The sequence below is a fragment of the Ambystoma mexicanum genome, chromosome 14 (assembly GCF_040938575.1).
Source record: "Ambystoma mexicanum isolate Mex_15411 chromosome 14, UKY_AmexF1_1, whole genome shotgun sequence".
Taxonomy (NCBI): Eukaryota; Metazoa; Chordata; class Amphibia; order Caudata; family Ambystomatidae; genus Ambystoma; species Ambystoma mexicanum.
In genome coordinates, this window is record NC_090940.1 from 308,525,736 (window position 1) to 308,539,021 (window position 13,286).

The following is a 13,286-nucleotide window of genomic DNA, read 5'->3' on the forward strand; positions in this document are numbered from 1 at the left end:
ATGAATGGGAGGAACCTACTTAAAAGGTGAGGCTTCTTGGACTGAAGACAGTCGACCACTGATACAAACATCTGATTAAGGAATCGTGAAGAGAAACTTGCTGCATCTTCCTGGACTGTTCACCTGCCCTGTGAAGCTGTGCTGCTGTGCTGAAACTCCTTTTCCTAATCGAGAAGAGAAGCTCCGGGAGGGACGACATCTTCCCTTGGGTTAGTGGGACCAACTAACCCAGAGACAAACTTTGCTGGAAGACCTTCCCCAACTGGCTGTGCTTCTTTGCTGCTGCTGGAATCGAGCGTCAACGGTTGAGAAATCCGTAGTCGAGTGCAACATCTTTAAGTCAGCCAAAAGCTCCAGGAGTCTCCCGAAGGCCCCTCCCGAAGCAGGACGACCCAAGCCCGAGTCACCTCACCAGAGTGCTGGACTCAAGGAGTGAAGGAAGCCCAACCTGTGTCCAGATATTGACAGAGCGCTGAAACCGCGAAGTACTGAACTGAAGAGAGCCCGTAGCTGCCGCCAACCTTCGAACTGCTGTGCAGGAGTCCTCCAAACGTCCTCCCTCTTGTCCCCACAAGTGAGGCCCAGGAACACTGGATCTGCAACACTGCAACCAAGACAGAAGCCAGCTGGATCCTCTTCTTCTAACCTAAGGTACTGTCCTGACTAAGGGGTACTTGCCTCTTTGTCTGTAGCTGGCTTTTCTCAGTTGACACTTGCAGTAGCTGCTTTCTAGAGTTGGTTCCAACTCTAACTTTCACAAGTGCAACAGTTTATGGCCCAACAGTGATTTCCTACAACAAACTCTCCAACTGTGTGCAATACATTTTTGCTATCCAAGAAGTGCCTCGGTTCCATAGACTTCGTTTGAAATTTACTTTGGCGTTCCTGGCTCCCTGCGCACTCTTCTAACCTATTGACTTGGATTCTTACTGTCCCTCATAGATTATACATTGGTTTTTAACTAATACTGCTGGGAAAGTTTTTTTTATCTAGACATCATTGGGAGATTTAAAAGTGCTCACATGCTCCGAGAACCTTTTAACCTTTTTCCTTCCATTAACCTTGCCTTTTTGCCAACCTCAGAATGGTACCAAGTACAAAAGTGATCTATAAATGCCAATACTGTCCTAGTTAGTGATGTCGCCTCAGGATGTAGGAAGTGTGTATGAAGCATCTCTAAAGAGTATCTACTTGCTTTGACTTGATCCTGAGAACTTGTGTATTTTTATTTTTGCACATTGACCTTTTTGAAGAGTGCTTATTTAAAACTGACAGTTAAATAAATAATTATTTTACTACAAAACCCTCAGCGTAAGTGTTATTTCGATGCTACAGCCCTAAACCTCACGTTTACCCCTCTTGAGATTAGTCGGGCTGCTCAGGCAAACTACCAACTTGTGTAGTACAGACCTATACCAATAGGTGGGTTACCTAATACCAAGAGGACAAGAATGGTGTAGTCTTCCACAGGGTTACTGCATCAATTCTTGCCTAACACACGTGTGAAGAGCACTGCAGAAAATGCAAGCTGTTCAATAATTGTACAGATGCTGCAACGCAAGTAGATCAAGTAATCTTAGAGGCTGGCTATATTAGAGAATAGACTGCAGGCGGGGCCCCCGTTGTATAGGAACTGGACATTGGTGTCACATATTTTTAGTAAGCTCAAACCCATGGAGAAGAGCAGAGAGCTGTGTCGCAGCAAGGAATTAACTGAGATTGTGGATGAGGCTAGAAGGGCTGTCTGGCCTGTTGTCAAGGCTGAAGCAGCCAAGACTAGTTATCTATTCTTGAAGGCAGTAACCATGAGATGCTATTCATTTAAGACAATTAAATGCTGAAATATGGACCAAATCGTGGTCTCTCGTCACGTGAGCCAAGGATGGAAATAGTCCAGGCTTGGAGGACCAGAGTAGTGATAGTGTGTGCTCACACTCCTCTATATTCCCATAGACTACTTCACAAGGCCAAGTTCAAAGACGATCTTCATGGCAGAAGGCATGGGTGATGAGAGATGATGGGCTAATTAGGTGGGGAGATAACATCATGTCCACCTCCTGGCACCTGGGGTGGAGCTTACTTGCTGGTAGTGAGCCGAATGTTCCAGAAGGGCATGAGCGTGCCAACCAATTATAGAAGGCCATATAACAAAGGGCCTTATAGTTTGAAAGCCAATGATGTTCGTACTTAATAAGCGTTGAAGATGACATGCATTAGGGGATGGCATAAGTTGTCCACCTGACAGAGACCCAATCACAACCCGACCCCTTATAGAAAGTATACTTAGATGTTCCCCTTGAATGAATAACAACCCCTCGTAGGTTTCTCTAATTCGTCACGTAGTATGACAAATTTTCACTACAAAAGTATAATTTCTGTATGATGCACCGAGAGCTAGTGCAACGTCCGTTGATGTCCGTTGTAACTCCCTATTTTAGACAATTGATATTAAAACAGACAACATTGTCATCTTCCTGAGTTGGTTTGATTATTTGGTGTAAGAGTTACTCTGCCTCCCATCCACTGCATGACATGCTACCTGATAAAAGGACCAAAAGTTCAAAACGGTTGATATAAACATTGTTTATCTGGTAGCCAAATGTATTCACCGAGCCTGGCTTTTAATTCCACATGAATAGGGAGAGATTAATTGGGTTATCCGTGTTTTGTTACCTTAATAGGAGAGATGCACGTTTATTATTGATTGGGGGGGGGGCTGCAAGTATTTTCTCCCCCCATAATCTTATGATAATGTTATGCTTTTAGACCATTTGAATTAAGTAGTAATTGTATGCTCTTTTTAAAAAACACTTTTCCATTCATTGACTTATATGAAGATCATTGTATTTTTGTATTGATTTCCTGTTGTAATGTTGTTTGACCTTTATGGACCAGTCCCGAATAAAAGTAAGTGAATGAAAATGAATGAAAAGCGAAAATGGTTACTGTTAGGGCTAAATTTCATTGTTGGAGATTCTGCTGTCTCTTTTTAGGGACCCCTAAATTTTTTTCATTTTGCAATTTCTGACCCCTTTTTATGGTCAGAGGGACTTCTACTGAAATCCCCCTGCCACTGAAACCCTTTTCAGTATATGATACTCAATTTTTACCCCAGGGCAATGATATCACCTCTATTGTTTTTGGGGAGCAGGCTGGAGGCAGCAGTAATTTAGTTGTCTTCACTAGGAGATACAAGTCGATTTACTGCATTAAAATCTTAATGCAGGGGTCAAGATGGTCGCCGACACCAGGTTGACCTGTCGGAAGCCTCTCCACAAGCCCGCGACACAACACAGGTGTTCCCACCACCCCAGAGGTGCTGAAAGTGGCCTGTTGAATCGGAAAGTGGAGGGTAGACCAACCGCCACACACAAGGTCTGGCAACCAGTGGGCGACCCGAAATCCACGTGAGGCACACAGAGGGTGGCATGGCCTTGAAGGGATCCGGGCCAGCTCAGAGGCTCCTGGGCAGAGAGGAGGAGCGGGACCGGGCAGTGGAGGGGACCTGGCCCCAGCAAGAAGTGGAGTGCGGTGCCGACGTGGGATCTGTGTGTCTCCACAAGTTAGTCCCGGCGGTGACTGAGGCGTGCTCCGGCCGGGAGAGGGATTCAGGGCTGAACGGGCAGGGCGCCCGGAGCAGCCATTCAGACTGTGAGCTTACCAGGACCCGCCTCGCCCACATCAGTGGAGGCTTGACTCTGCTCCCAATTCTGAGGCAGGACGGCACACAGAGGCGGGGACTCGAGGATCCCGAGTCCCTATTAAAATAAACGCTGCTGACACAGACACGAACAAGAGGATATCACCAGCACGGCGAGTGTGCTGGGTGCCGGTGCACAGGCTGCGAGGAGCTGAAAGGACCCCAGTGTAAATGTGAGGGACCTCGCTCAACACACAAGGCTAATCTCTTACCGGGCACAGTTCAACATATCAACCATAGTAACGTGCGTGGCCCCTGTCTGGGAAAATACTATTTATCCTGCAGCTGGGAAGGATGAATTTAGCATGGTGCCAAGAGACACGCTGAACTGGTCTCTTGGAGCGACGCTAGGGTCTCCAGCATCCAGAAGTTTCCCGCCATCAGCCATCTCGCACCAGGATATGAGCGACACCCTTATTGTGGGCAACGGTACAGGGCCGATTCGCATCGCGATCTTGAAGCCTGCACTCAGCGCTGCACTACAATCCGGCAGCGTGGTTGGCTGTGGGGGTGCGTCTTCAGACACAGGGTGGTGGCAGCGAGTTAGCAGGAGAAGCCTGGGGTGAGGAGGCCCCTCCTCCAAGCAGGAGAGGGTCACCGGAGGGCTGTGGGAAGTTTGCAGACTACGAGGGCCAACAGACCCGCTGAGAGTCCTTCCGGGAGAGGATCCAGGAGCAACTGGAAGGAGGAGCATTCCGCAGCTCGGGAGTGAGCTGCTAGCAAAAGGGGTGTACACTGCGATTCTCCCCTCTTCCCCGCAGGACAGGAACAGGAGAGTGCCCAGTATAGGACAACCACAATACAACTGGTAGTAGGTGGCTGCAGCAGAGAAGAAGGGATGTCCCCCAACCCACTGGGAGGGAGTGACCGAGCCTGGAACCCCCAGAACTTCAGAGCCCCAAGCAGTCGGGAGGTGAGGAGGAGGGCTGCAGGAGTTCAGTGAATTTGGCCTGGCAAGCATAGAGCAGCTGGGGAGGGTCCCCCAGGGGAGGTCCAAAGACAGCAGCGCGGAGTTGCAAAAGGCATCTGAGGTGGCCGGGGCTGTGAGAAGCGGCATCACCAGCGAGACAGACCCGGGGGGTTGGGAAGGGGCCCATGTCCCCCCACCTCTCTCTGTGGTCCGTGGGGGAGTGCGCAGAGCTTACCCATCCAGAGAGGAAGGGCCAGTTAGAGCACACAATGGGAAACTTGAGGACCCTCTAGACCTCAAGACTACCAGAGGCCTGGAGCCCAGGAGAGTAAGACAAATGTCAAAAGCCAAAGCAAAGGCCTCGAGACAGGCATCTGTCTCTGGGGATGCGCTGGGCACCCTCCCCACCTAATGGGACCCGACTGAGGCGAGGAGCCCAAACGCAACCCCTCACAACATGGCGGACCAAAGAGAGCCTGCAGAGGAAGCTGAGCCCATCTCAAGACAGGACCTCCACAGTGACATGATGTCCCTCCAAGCGTCGCTAACCAAAGCATTTCAAGAACAATTCCAACTAAGGAGATCAGACCTCAACTCGGCTTTAACAGAAATGAGACAGGAGGTTGACCAACTGGGGAAAGGACGGACCACCTTGAAGAGTGGCTACAGGAAGTGGACAAAGATACGACAGTGCATGGGGAAGCCATAGAGCAACTCAACGTGGCCACACAAAATCTGAAGTTGCAGATGGAAGACATGGGGAATCTATCACTAAGGGTCAACATAAGGATCCAAATCTGCTAGAGTCTCTCGCAGACAAGGACCTGAAGGGGGGGTTCCAGAGGATCTTGGCGCACCTCCTGGGGGTATACGAGCTCAGAGGAAATTGAGCTGGACCGAATTCACAGAACTGGCAGAATGGCAAGGGGTACCATTGGCAAGCTGAGGGTAAGTGGCCTTTTCACGCTACGCACAGAAGGAAGTGGTCCTGCAAGCAGCTAGGGCGAAGGAACCGGTCAAGTACCAAGGCACCCCAATATCCCTATTTCAAGACCTTCCGAGCTGCACCCTGCTAAAGAGGAGGCCGATGGGCCCGGTGGTAAGGGAGTTGGCCAGCAGAGGAATCCGCTATAAATGGACCGTCCCCTTCGGACTGGTATTTGAATAGGAGTGGGCCCAAAAGCACATGAGATCTATCCAGGAGGGAGCCGACCTCCTGCAACTGGGCGTAAACCAGGATTCCAGGAAGATTGTTCCCCTCATGCGGAGAACCTGACGAAGCCTCGACCCTGGTAATGGGTGACAGCTTGAGAATGACACAGGCAAAGAGACGCCCTGGGGGGCCCCCTACCAAAGGCTGGGGGGGAGCAGACGGGGAAACACGGAATGATGGATTAGCAGTTGGTGACAGGGAGCATGTATGTAGACCTGCTTTAAAGGAGTGGTAGGCTGCGTAGGTATGAAAATGGGCTGTGGGAGCGCCGGAGGATGTTCCGTCTTGCTTTCAGTAAGGGCAGCAGTGCCCGAGGGGAGAAGAGGTGGGGTGGAAGAAGGGAGTGGGGGATCCCCGAATTGGAGGGGGGAGACAATGGGGGTGCAGAGGGAGCGGGAAAGCGCACCCGATGTTGGGGGAACAGTGCTGGGGGGCAGGGGTGGGAAAGGAGCCAGACAGTGGATAAGGGAAAGGGGCAACCGCAAGAGGCTGGAGGGGGGGGGAAGATGGACAGGGGTGAGTAAGCGCAAGGAGGATCAGGGGAAAAGGCGATATTAGGAGAGATGGGCAGAGGGTGCACCCGGACGATAGCCGTGGTCGACACATATTGTATGAGGGCTCAATTCCCCTCTAAAGCAGCAATAATCAGAGCAGTTCACTAAGAAATCCAGTCTGGACGTACTTGCAATTCAGGAGACCCATCTCCTGAAGAAAGATCAGGCAAGACTAAGATTAAAGGGATTTTCCCGAATTTGTCACGCTTCCAGCTTATCCATGAAATGTGGGGTGGCACTGACCATCAGGGATGGGATGGTCTTCAGGATAAAAACCTCCAAGGCGGATAGAGGAGGCAGATTTGTAATTGTAGTGGGGGAACATGCGCGTGTCACATACATTGGCATCAATTTACTCACCTAATGTGCGGGCAGAAGGCCTTCCTGAGGGAACTACTGAAAACATTAGAGGAGTTTACGCAGGGTCACATGATTCTGATGAGTGATTTTACCCTGGCGTGGTCCCGGGAACTAGACAGCAGTACGGGGGGTAGGGGGTGCATATGATATGATAGATTATTTATAACGCGCTTAATATCCAGAGGTTTCTAAGCGCGGACCAGGGGATCGAACCTGTGTTGCTCTGTGTCGTTTTTCTTCCAAGGCGAGCACGTTGCCCCTGAGCTATCCGCCCGATGCGGGCGGTGGCCTGTGCTTCATTACGCGATAGGTTTGATGCCCTAGGACTATGGGACATTTGGAGGGGGTTCAGGGGATCAGGGAAGGCTTCACATTCTTTTCCAATGTGCACGGAACATAATCCTGTATTGAGTATGCATGCGTATAGGCCCCTCTACTGGGAGCAGTTGCGGGCATCGAAGTAGGCCTGCTTGGAGTTGTCGACCATGCCATGGTCACAATGGACCTACGCTTGCCGGGACGCAGACCAGGGATCTGGGATTTCAGGGTACCAGAGGAGCTCTTTCGGGGCCCTGTCATAAGGGGGGGAACTGGAGGACAATATCAGGGACTTATTTGCCTTAAGTAAAGCCTCAGACACAGGGGAGTGTATTTGCAGGGGCGCGTTTAAAGCCACAATCGGGGGCGATGTCATCACCTTAAAGGCTCAGTTGGACAGGCAAATGAGGTTACTCAAGATGGAGCTGGAGGCCGAAGTGAAGCAAGCGACAGACGCCCCCTCCAGGAGATCAATGACGGAATACCCACAAGTGGTGGGCCAGCTTAATGTCCTACCAACCAAGAAGGCTGAGCGGTCCTTACTGTTTTCCCGCCAGCGCTTATACGCAAAGGCCAATTAGGCTGATACGCTTCTGGCACGGCTACTAGGGATGGGGTGGGGGCAGCTGACAGCAACACCTGTACTGCTATACTAGATGACCAAGGTCTCTGTCACTCCCATACAGAGAAGATTCAGGAGTGTTTTGCTAGCTATTAGGAGGGCTTGTACTAGACCCAGAATCCATCGGCTCAGTTGCAGGAGTTGTTCCTGGACAGGGTTCATCTCCCTTTACTGGGAGCAGATGTACGGGAAACATTAGGACAGGAGAACACAGAGAGAGAGGTACGGAGGGTCATAGCGGCTCTCCTTCCAATAAAGCCCCAGGGCTGGACAGCTTTACGGCAAACTATAAGACTTTCATGAGACCCCTTGTTCTGCATTTTACCTGCCTTTTTAACCACTTTCGGGAGCCATGTAGTATCTCAGCGTCCATGGAGGAGGACAAAAATCACCCTTCTCTATAAGCTCAACAAGGACCACACGAGGTGCACATCGTTCAGACCAATAGCATTAATACATGTGGATGCTAAAATATACACCAAAATCTTGGCTAATAGGCTTGACGGACTCCTTCCATCACTAATCCACCCGATCAGTCAGGGTTTGTGCACGGGCGGCAGACATTCGAAAATATCAGACGAGTGGCACACCTAGTCGAGAAGGCTCACAACGGCGCTCCTATAACTCGATGCCGAAAAGGCTTTCGACCGCCTGAGGTGGCCCTTTTTGTTTAAAGTGATGGAGAAGATGGGTCTGGGAGGGAACATCCCACAAATGGTTAAGGCCAATTAAATCACACAAGTGGTGTGCCTCCTGGTTAATGGGTCCCTGTCCTGTCGTATCCAGCTCAGCAGAGGGACTAAACGGGGGTGCCCTTTTTCACCCCTACTATATGCAATATTCCTGGAGCCGTTGTTGCAATCTGAGGGAGTCCGGCAAAGTGCACGGTGTTCCTTTTGGTGGAACACAGCATAAAGTAGCCACTTTTGCAGACAATATGCTCCTGTCGCTCTCGAAGCCGGGAGAATCCATAAGGGCATATAGGGAGATTTTATCAGAATTTGAGGCAGCCTCAGGTTTTAGGATTAATCTAACCAAATCAGAACTACTGCACCTTACGTTGAAAAGAAAGGAGGCAGCAGAGTTGAACACTTTCTCGCCCTTTTTGTTAATCCCGTAGGGGATCAAGTATCTGGGAATTAGAATAACCCCACTACTCACTGGCTGGTACGTGGTTAATTACCCACATATGATGTCAGTTATTTTAGCAGAACTCCAAAAGTGGAAGGTGCTAAGGATCTCATGGGTAGGCAGAATGGCAGCGGTAAAGATGGTGATGCTCTCTCGGCTGCTCCACCTATTTCAGGCTCTCCCGGTGGTGGTGCTGAATAGCTTCTTCGGCAAGCCGGTGAAAATAAGACAATTTTGTATGGGAGGGAAAGAGACAAAGCATTGATCATTCTCTCCTGATGTCCCTAAGGAGGGGATGGCGCTCCCGAACTTTTGACTGCACTATGAGGCATCCCAATTCGGATAATTCAGGAATGGTTCTCGGGGCACAAGGGGAAACAGTGGGTAGCAATGGACCGAGCAGTGGTGAGGCCACGATCTGGGGGAGGTTCTGTGGCTGCCACAACAGCCTAGGCCTAAGCACGTGTACCTGAGTGCTATCACAAGGCTGGTGGCAGATACGTGGGATAAATTGGCAGGGAAATATGGGATCATGACCTTCCCATCCCCATTCACTCCTATATTTCATAACCCTAATTTTTCACTGGGAACAGAACCACAGTAGTTTACTCAATGGCAGGAGGGGGGTGCAACGAACTTCGGGACATGTTTCAGGGACCAACTATCAGACCCTCTACTGAATGTAAGCATTGCTTCAGGGTGGGCAAAAACAAGCAGCTCTGGTATTTTCTGATACGACACTGGCATTTTCGGATACGGCACTGACTCCAAGACCCAGAGTTCAAGGCAGCTGCTGCTCGACAATTTACCCCTTTTGAAAAGTTCCTTCGAACACATGATGGATCAAAGGGACTGATTTCGAGCCTTTATAAATTCCTAGATGAGGCTATACCTCGGCCCACATGGCCCGACATGGAACAGTGGGAAAGAACGGCCGGGAGGGAAATGACCAGGGAGCACTGGGAGAGACTGTGAGGGCTGATCCCTAAGGTGGCCAAGGCAGCCCAACTACAGGAATGTTGGAACAAGCTGCTATGTAGGTGGCATTACACTCCGCATCTCCACAAGGTCCTGGGGGTATAGGGGAGGGGGGGGGTAATTGTGTAGTTGTGTTTACGATACGCATTTCTTATTTGCTCAAAATTCATTTAAAAAGAAAAAAAACTTACATCTGTTGGTAGATATTGGGATACTAGTGTGTTTTTTCAGTTTTTCCCTTGGGCATTTTGTTTGTTGGGCTTCCTTTGTCTGGGGAATCAACTAAGCAGTTGGGCACATGTGAACTCAAACCACTCTATAGTGGTTTGAACTGGTCTACAAAAGTTTCTGGCACTGGGCAGGCAATCCCCACTTCCTTTCAAGGATATCCTGGGAGTTTGGCAGTTTTGTGTAAACCTGATTGGCAGGTGCCACAGTCAATTTTGTTGCATTTTCAGAAGAAAAGCAGGTTTACTCACCTACTGGAGGATATTGTGTCGTTTAGTAGGACCATATACAGCTACATGGGCTGGTCCCTGTGTCCTAGGTTTAGTGTAGGTTCTGATTTTGGGATGCTGAATGCCCTACCTGTGCCTTCCTTGTCCTCTCACTGCTCCTCGTTTGCTTGGTGAGGTTTCCTTTTCTGGGACCCCATGCTGGGCCTTCTTACCGCTACTTCCCATTTATTATTTTTTTTTATTTTCCATTTATACCACCTGGGTCTCCCATGCCCGTGAGAGAAACGTCTGTCAACAGGAACGGCATGGGAACCCTGAGACCCCACCTTATATGTTCATCTGGACCTTTAGGGGGCACCACCACCATACTCTTCTTCATGGCACTATATTCTGTGGTGGACTTCTTTCCATTTTTGTGTTGAGCCAACAGAACCTGCTTTGTCAGGTCCAACATAACCTGCTTTATCAGGTCCAACAGAACCTGCTTTGTCAGGTTCTTCAGTCTGTCTGGAGCCAACTCCATCATTCCTTTCCCTTGGGTGCAAGCCCCTGGGTGACAAAGATCCCTTTTTTTGCCCTGCAAAAAAAGAGCTTCATTACTGGGTTGTTTCACCTTACAGGAACCGTATTTCTGGAAACTATCCTGAATACCTTCCTATGGGCCCTGGGTTGGTGGGTTCTTCTTGATACTTGGAACCAGGAGTCCCGGTCAGCTGTGATCAAACATTTCTGCAGGTGTGCCTCAAGCAGGTTCCCTTCTGACTTTCATTGGGAGGCAGGGTTTTGCTTGGTTGGTTGTCACTATTTCTGCAGCTATGCATTAGGACTGGGACTTTACTTGCTCTTCATCACAACTGCAGAACCTCCTGTTGCCTTATCTCCTATGGAACCTTAAGAACTTTCCTGAAACTCTTCCAAATGTTACTTTTAGAGGTACTTTACTTACCTGCCTTTGGGCATTTTCCTGTACTCATCTTGAGTCCAGTGAGCTTTAGCCTAAAGACTGCATTTTTTGGCATGTGAACCTGATTTTAAATGTGTTTTTAAGGTCTTGTGTTGCACTCCTGTCAATGTGAAATACTTGGTTACATTATGTTAATGAAAGGCTATACTGTATATCTTTTTTCTAGTAGCGTAATGTGATGGTACAATAAGCCTGAATGTGTTCCTTTATTTTGGTGCCCTCTGGTGATGGTTGTCTAAGTTCTACTTTGTATCACCTAGTTCTATATGTTGCTGTGTAGTGTGAATGTAGGCCAATGATGGTACTATGTGGTAGGGGGACAGAAATACGGAGACTACTCTTGTGCTGCAGCTTGGGTAGTGATGAGTGTGGTCTCACATGCTAGTAGTTGGGAACAGAGGTGTCTAAATTGACATTTACTGTTTTTGTATACATGCACATGTTCCATCAAGTGGTGTGTACTTATTTTGACTTGTATGTGTGACTAATCAAGAGTATTTATTTTTAGTATACTAGTTGGGGGTGTTTTCTTTGGTTTTCTGTGTAAAGTAACTGAACTGACCTACCAGGCCTCCTGGTGTTAAGCCTGAATGCTCGGCCTTGCCACGTACCTTTACTGAGGGTTTGCTTCCCTTTTGGTTGGACTTGTTCTGCCACAGGTCAGGTGGTTGAACTTCCCTTACCAAAGGGTTGTGTAAATATCACCCCAACACTTACCCAGCATCGTCATAATGTGTGTGTGGGAAATGCCACCACCCTCCACCGGGTACAGACAGCTACAGGAAGGGGTCATAGGAACAATACTGGAAACAAAGATGGCCGAAAGGACAGATATAGGCGTGGTCCAACCCCTGTCCCAGGTATGCCAAGTGTATCCAACCAATCCCAAACCCTCTGTTAGCATGCATAGGTGCAGACCCTCCGAGGAAGACCCATGCATTGGGAGGAGGGAGGAATGTATAAATGCCAAATTTGCTGGTTAATTACACAAGCTCAAGCTCCAGACTAAACTTTGGAGAAGGCTGGAGAACGGAGGGCTGTGGAAGGACTAGAGGTTGGAGAGGCAGTGGCAGTTGGGAGCATGAATAGGAGATCTTGACATACAGAGGTTTAGAGCAAGTAGAAGGAGGTGGTGCTAGGTGAAGAAACCTAGTTGGAGGTGGTAACATAAATGGTGGTGAGTGAGCAGAAGGTGGAGTTAAACCCAGGAGGAAGGGGCAACATCAGTGGTGGAGAGTAAGAATGGTGGTGAAGGCAGCAGCAAGTGAGACCAAGGAGGAAGTGATGACATTTGGAAAGTAGAAGGGACAAAAGGAAGTGTCAACATCAAGAACAGAGAGCAGAGATGAAGTGTGTTTGGTGGAAGCCAGACAGGGCAGGAGCAGGTGTGTATATATCATCCCTGGAGTAACACACAACTATTTACCTCTGGCGGGGTGGATGACATGAAGGTAGTGGAAGGCAAAGAAAGATCAAACTATGTAGGAGAGTGTGAGAAAGGCCATGTCCCCAGAAATTCCTCTGCCTTGTCACTTGCTATCCCCCTCTCCACAACTTGCACCTTGCCGGTGACGCACTGTCCTATGATTGTGCTGCTTAAGTCCAGTGTCATACACCGCACATGACCTGCTCGCATGTTACACTTACACTTATCATGCACCAATAACGCCTGCCCATTTTGGCTTAAGTGGCAATGTAGCAAATGTTACGCGGTGAATGCAGACATAGCAGTATATTTGTTTCTCCTGAACACATTTTATTTTTGTGAGATTTAGAATAGCACATACTATGTTTCTTGTGTCTGCATTTTTATAACTAAAATATGATGGCTGCCTTTATTAGGTTTACTCCTGTCTACTTGTCTAAATAAATTTAAAAAGTATCTGATATCCCATGAAACCTTTTGAAGTGTACGCATTTTGTCATGAACAGAATCACAAATTGGAATTTCATAAATGGCCTATTCATTGTGGTTTATATGGACCTGGCAGGATGTTACAGGGAAGGGAGCGTATGGCACACAGCCTGTGTCTATATTCTTACTGACTTGGAGCCTCTGGGCATCCTTGAGGGGACAT

General features: G+C 48.8%; 1 protein-coding gene across 3 annotated transcripts in view; it reads left to right on the forward strand.

Annotated features, from left to right (window-relative positions):
* The window catches only part of CCDC88C (coiled-coil domain containing 88C), a 916,777-nt gene that overhangs the window by 651,761 nt on the left and 251,730 nt on the right, over nt 1–13,286 (forward strand). The window lies entirely within an intron of this gene.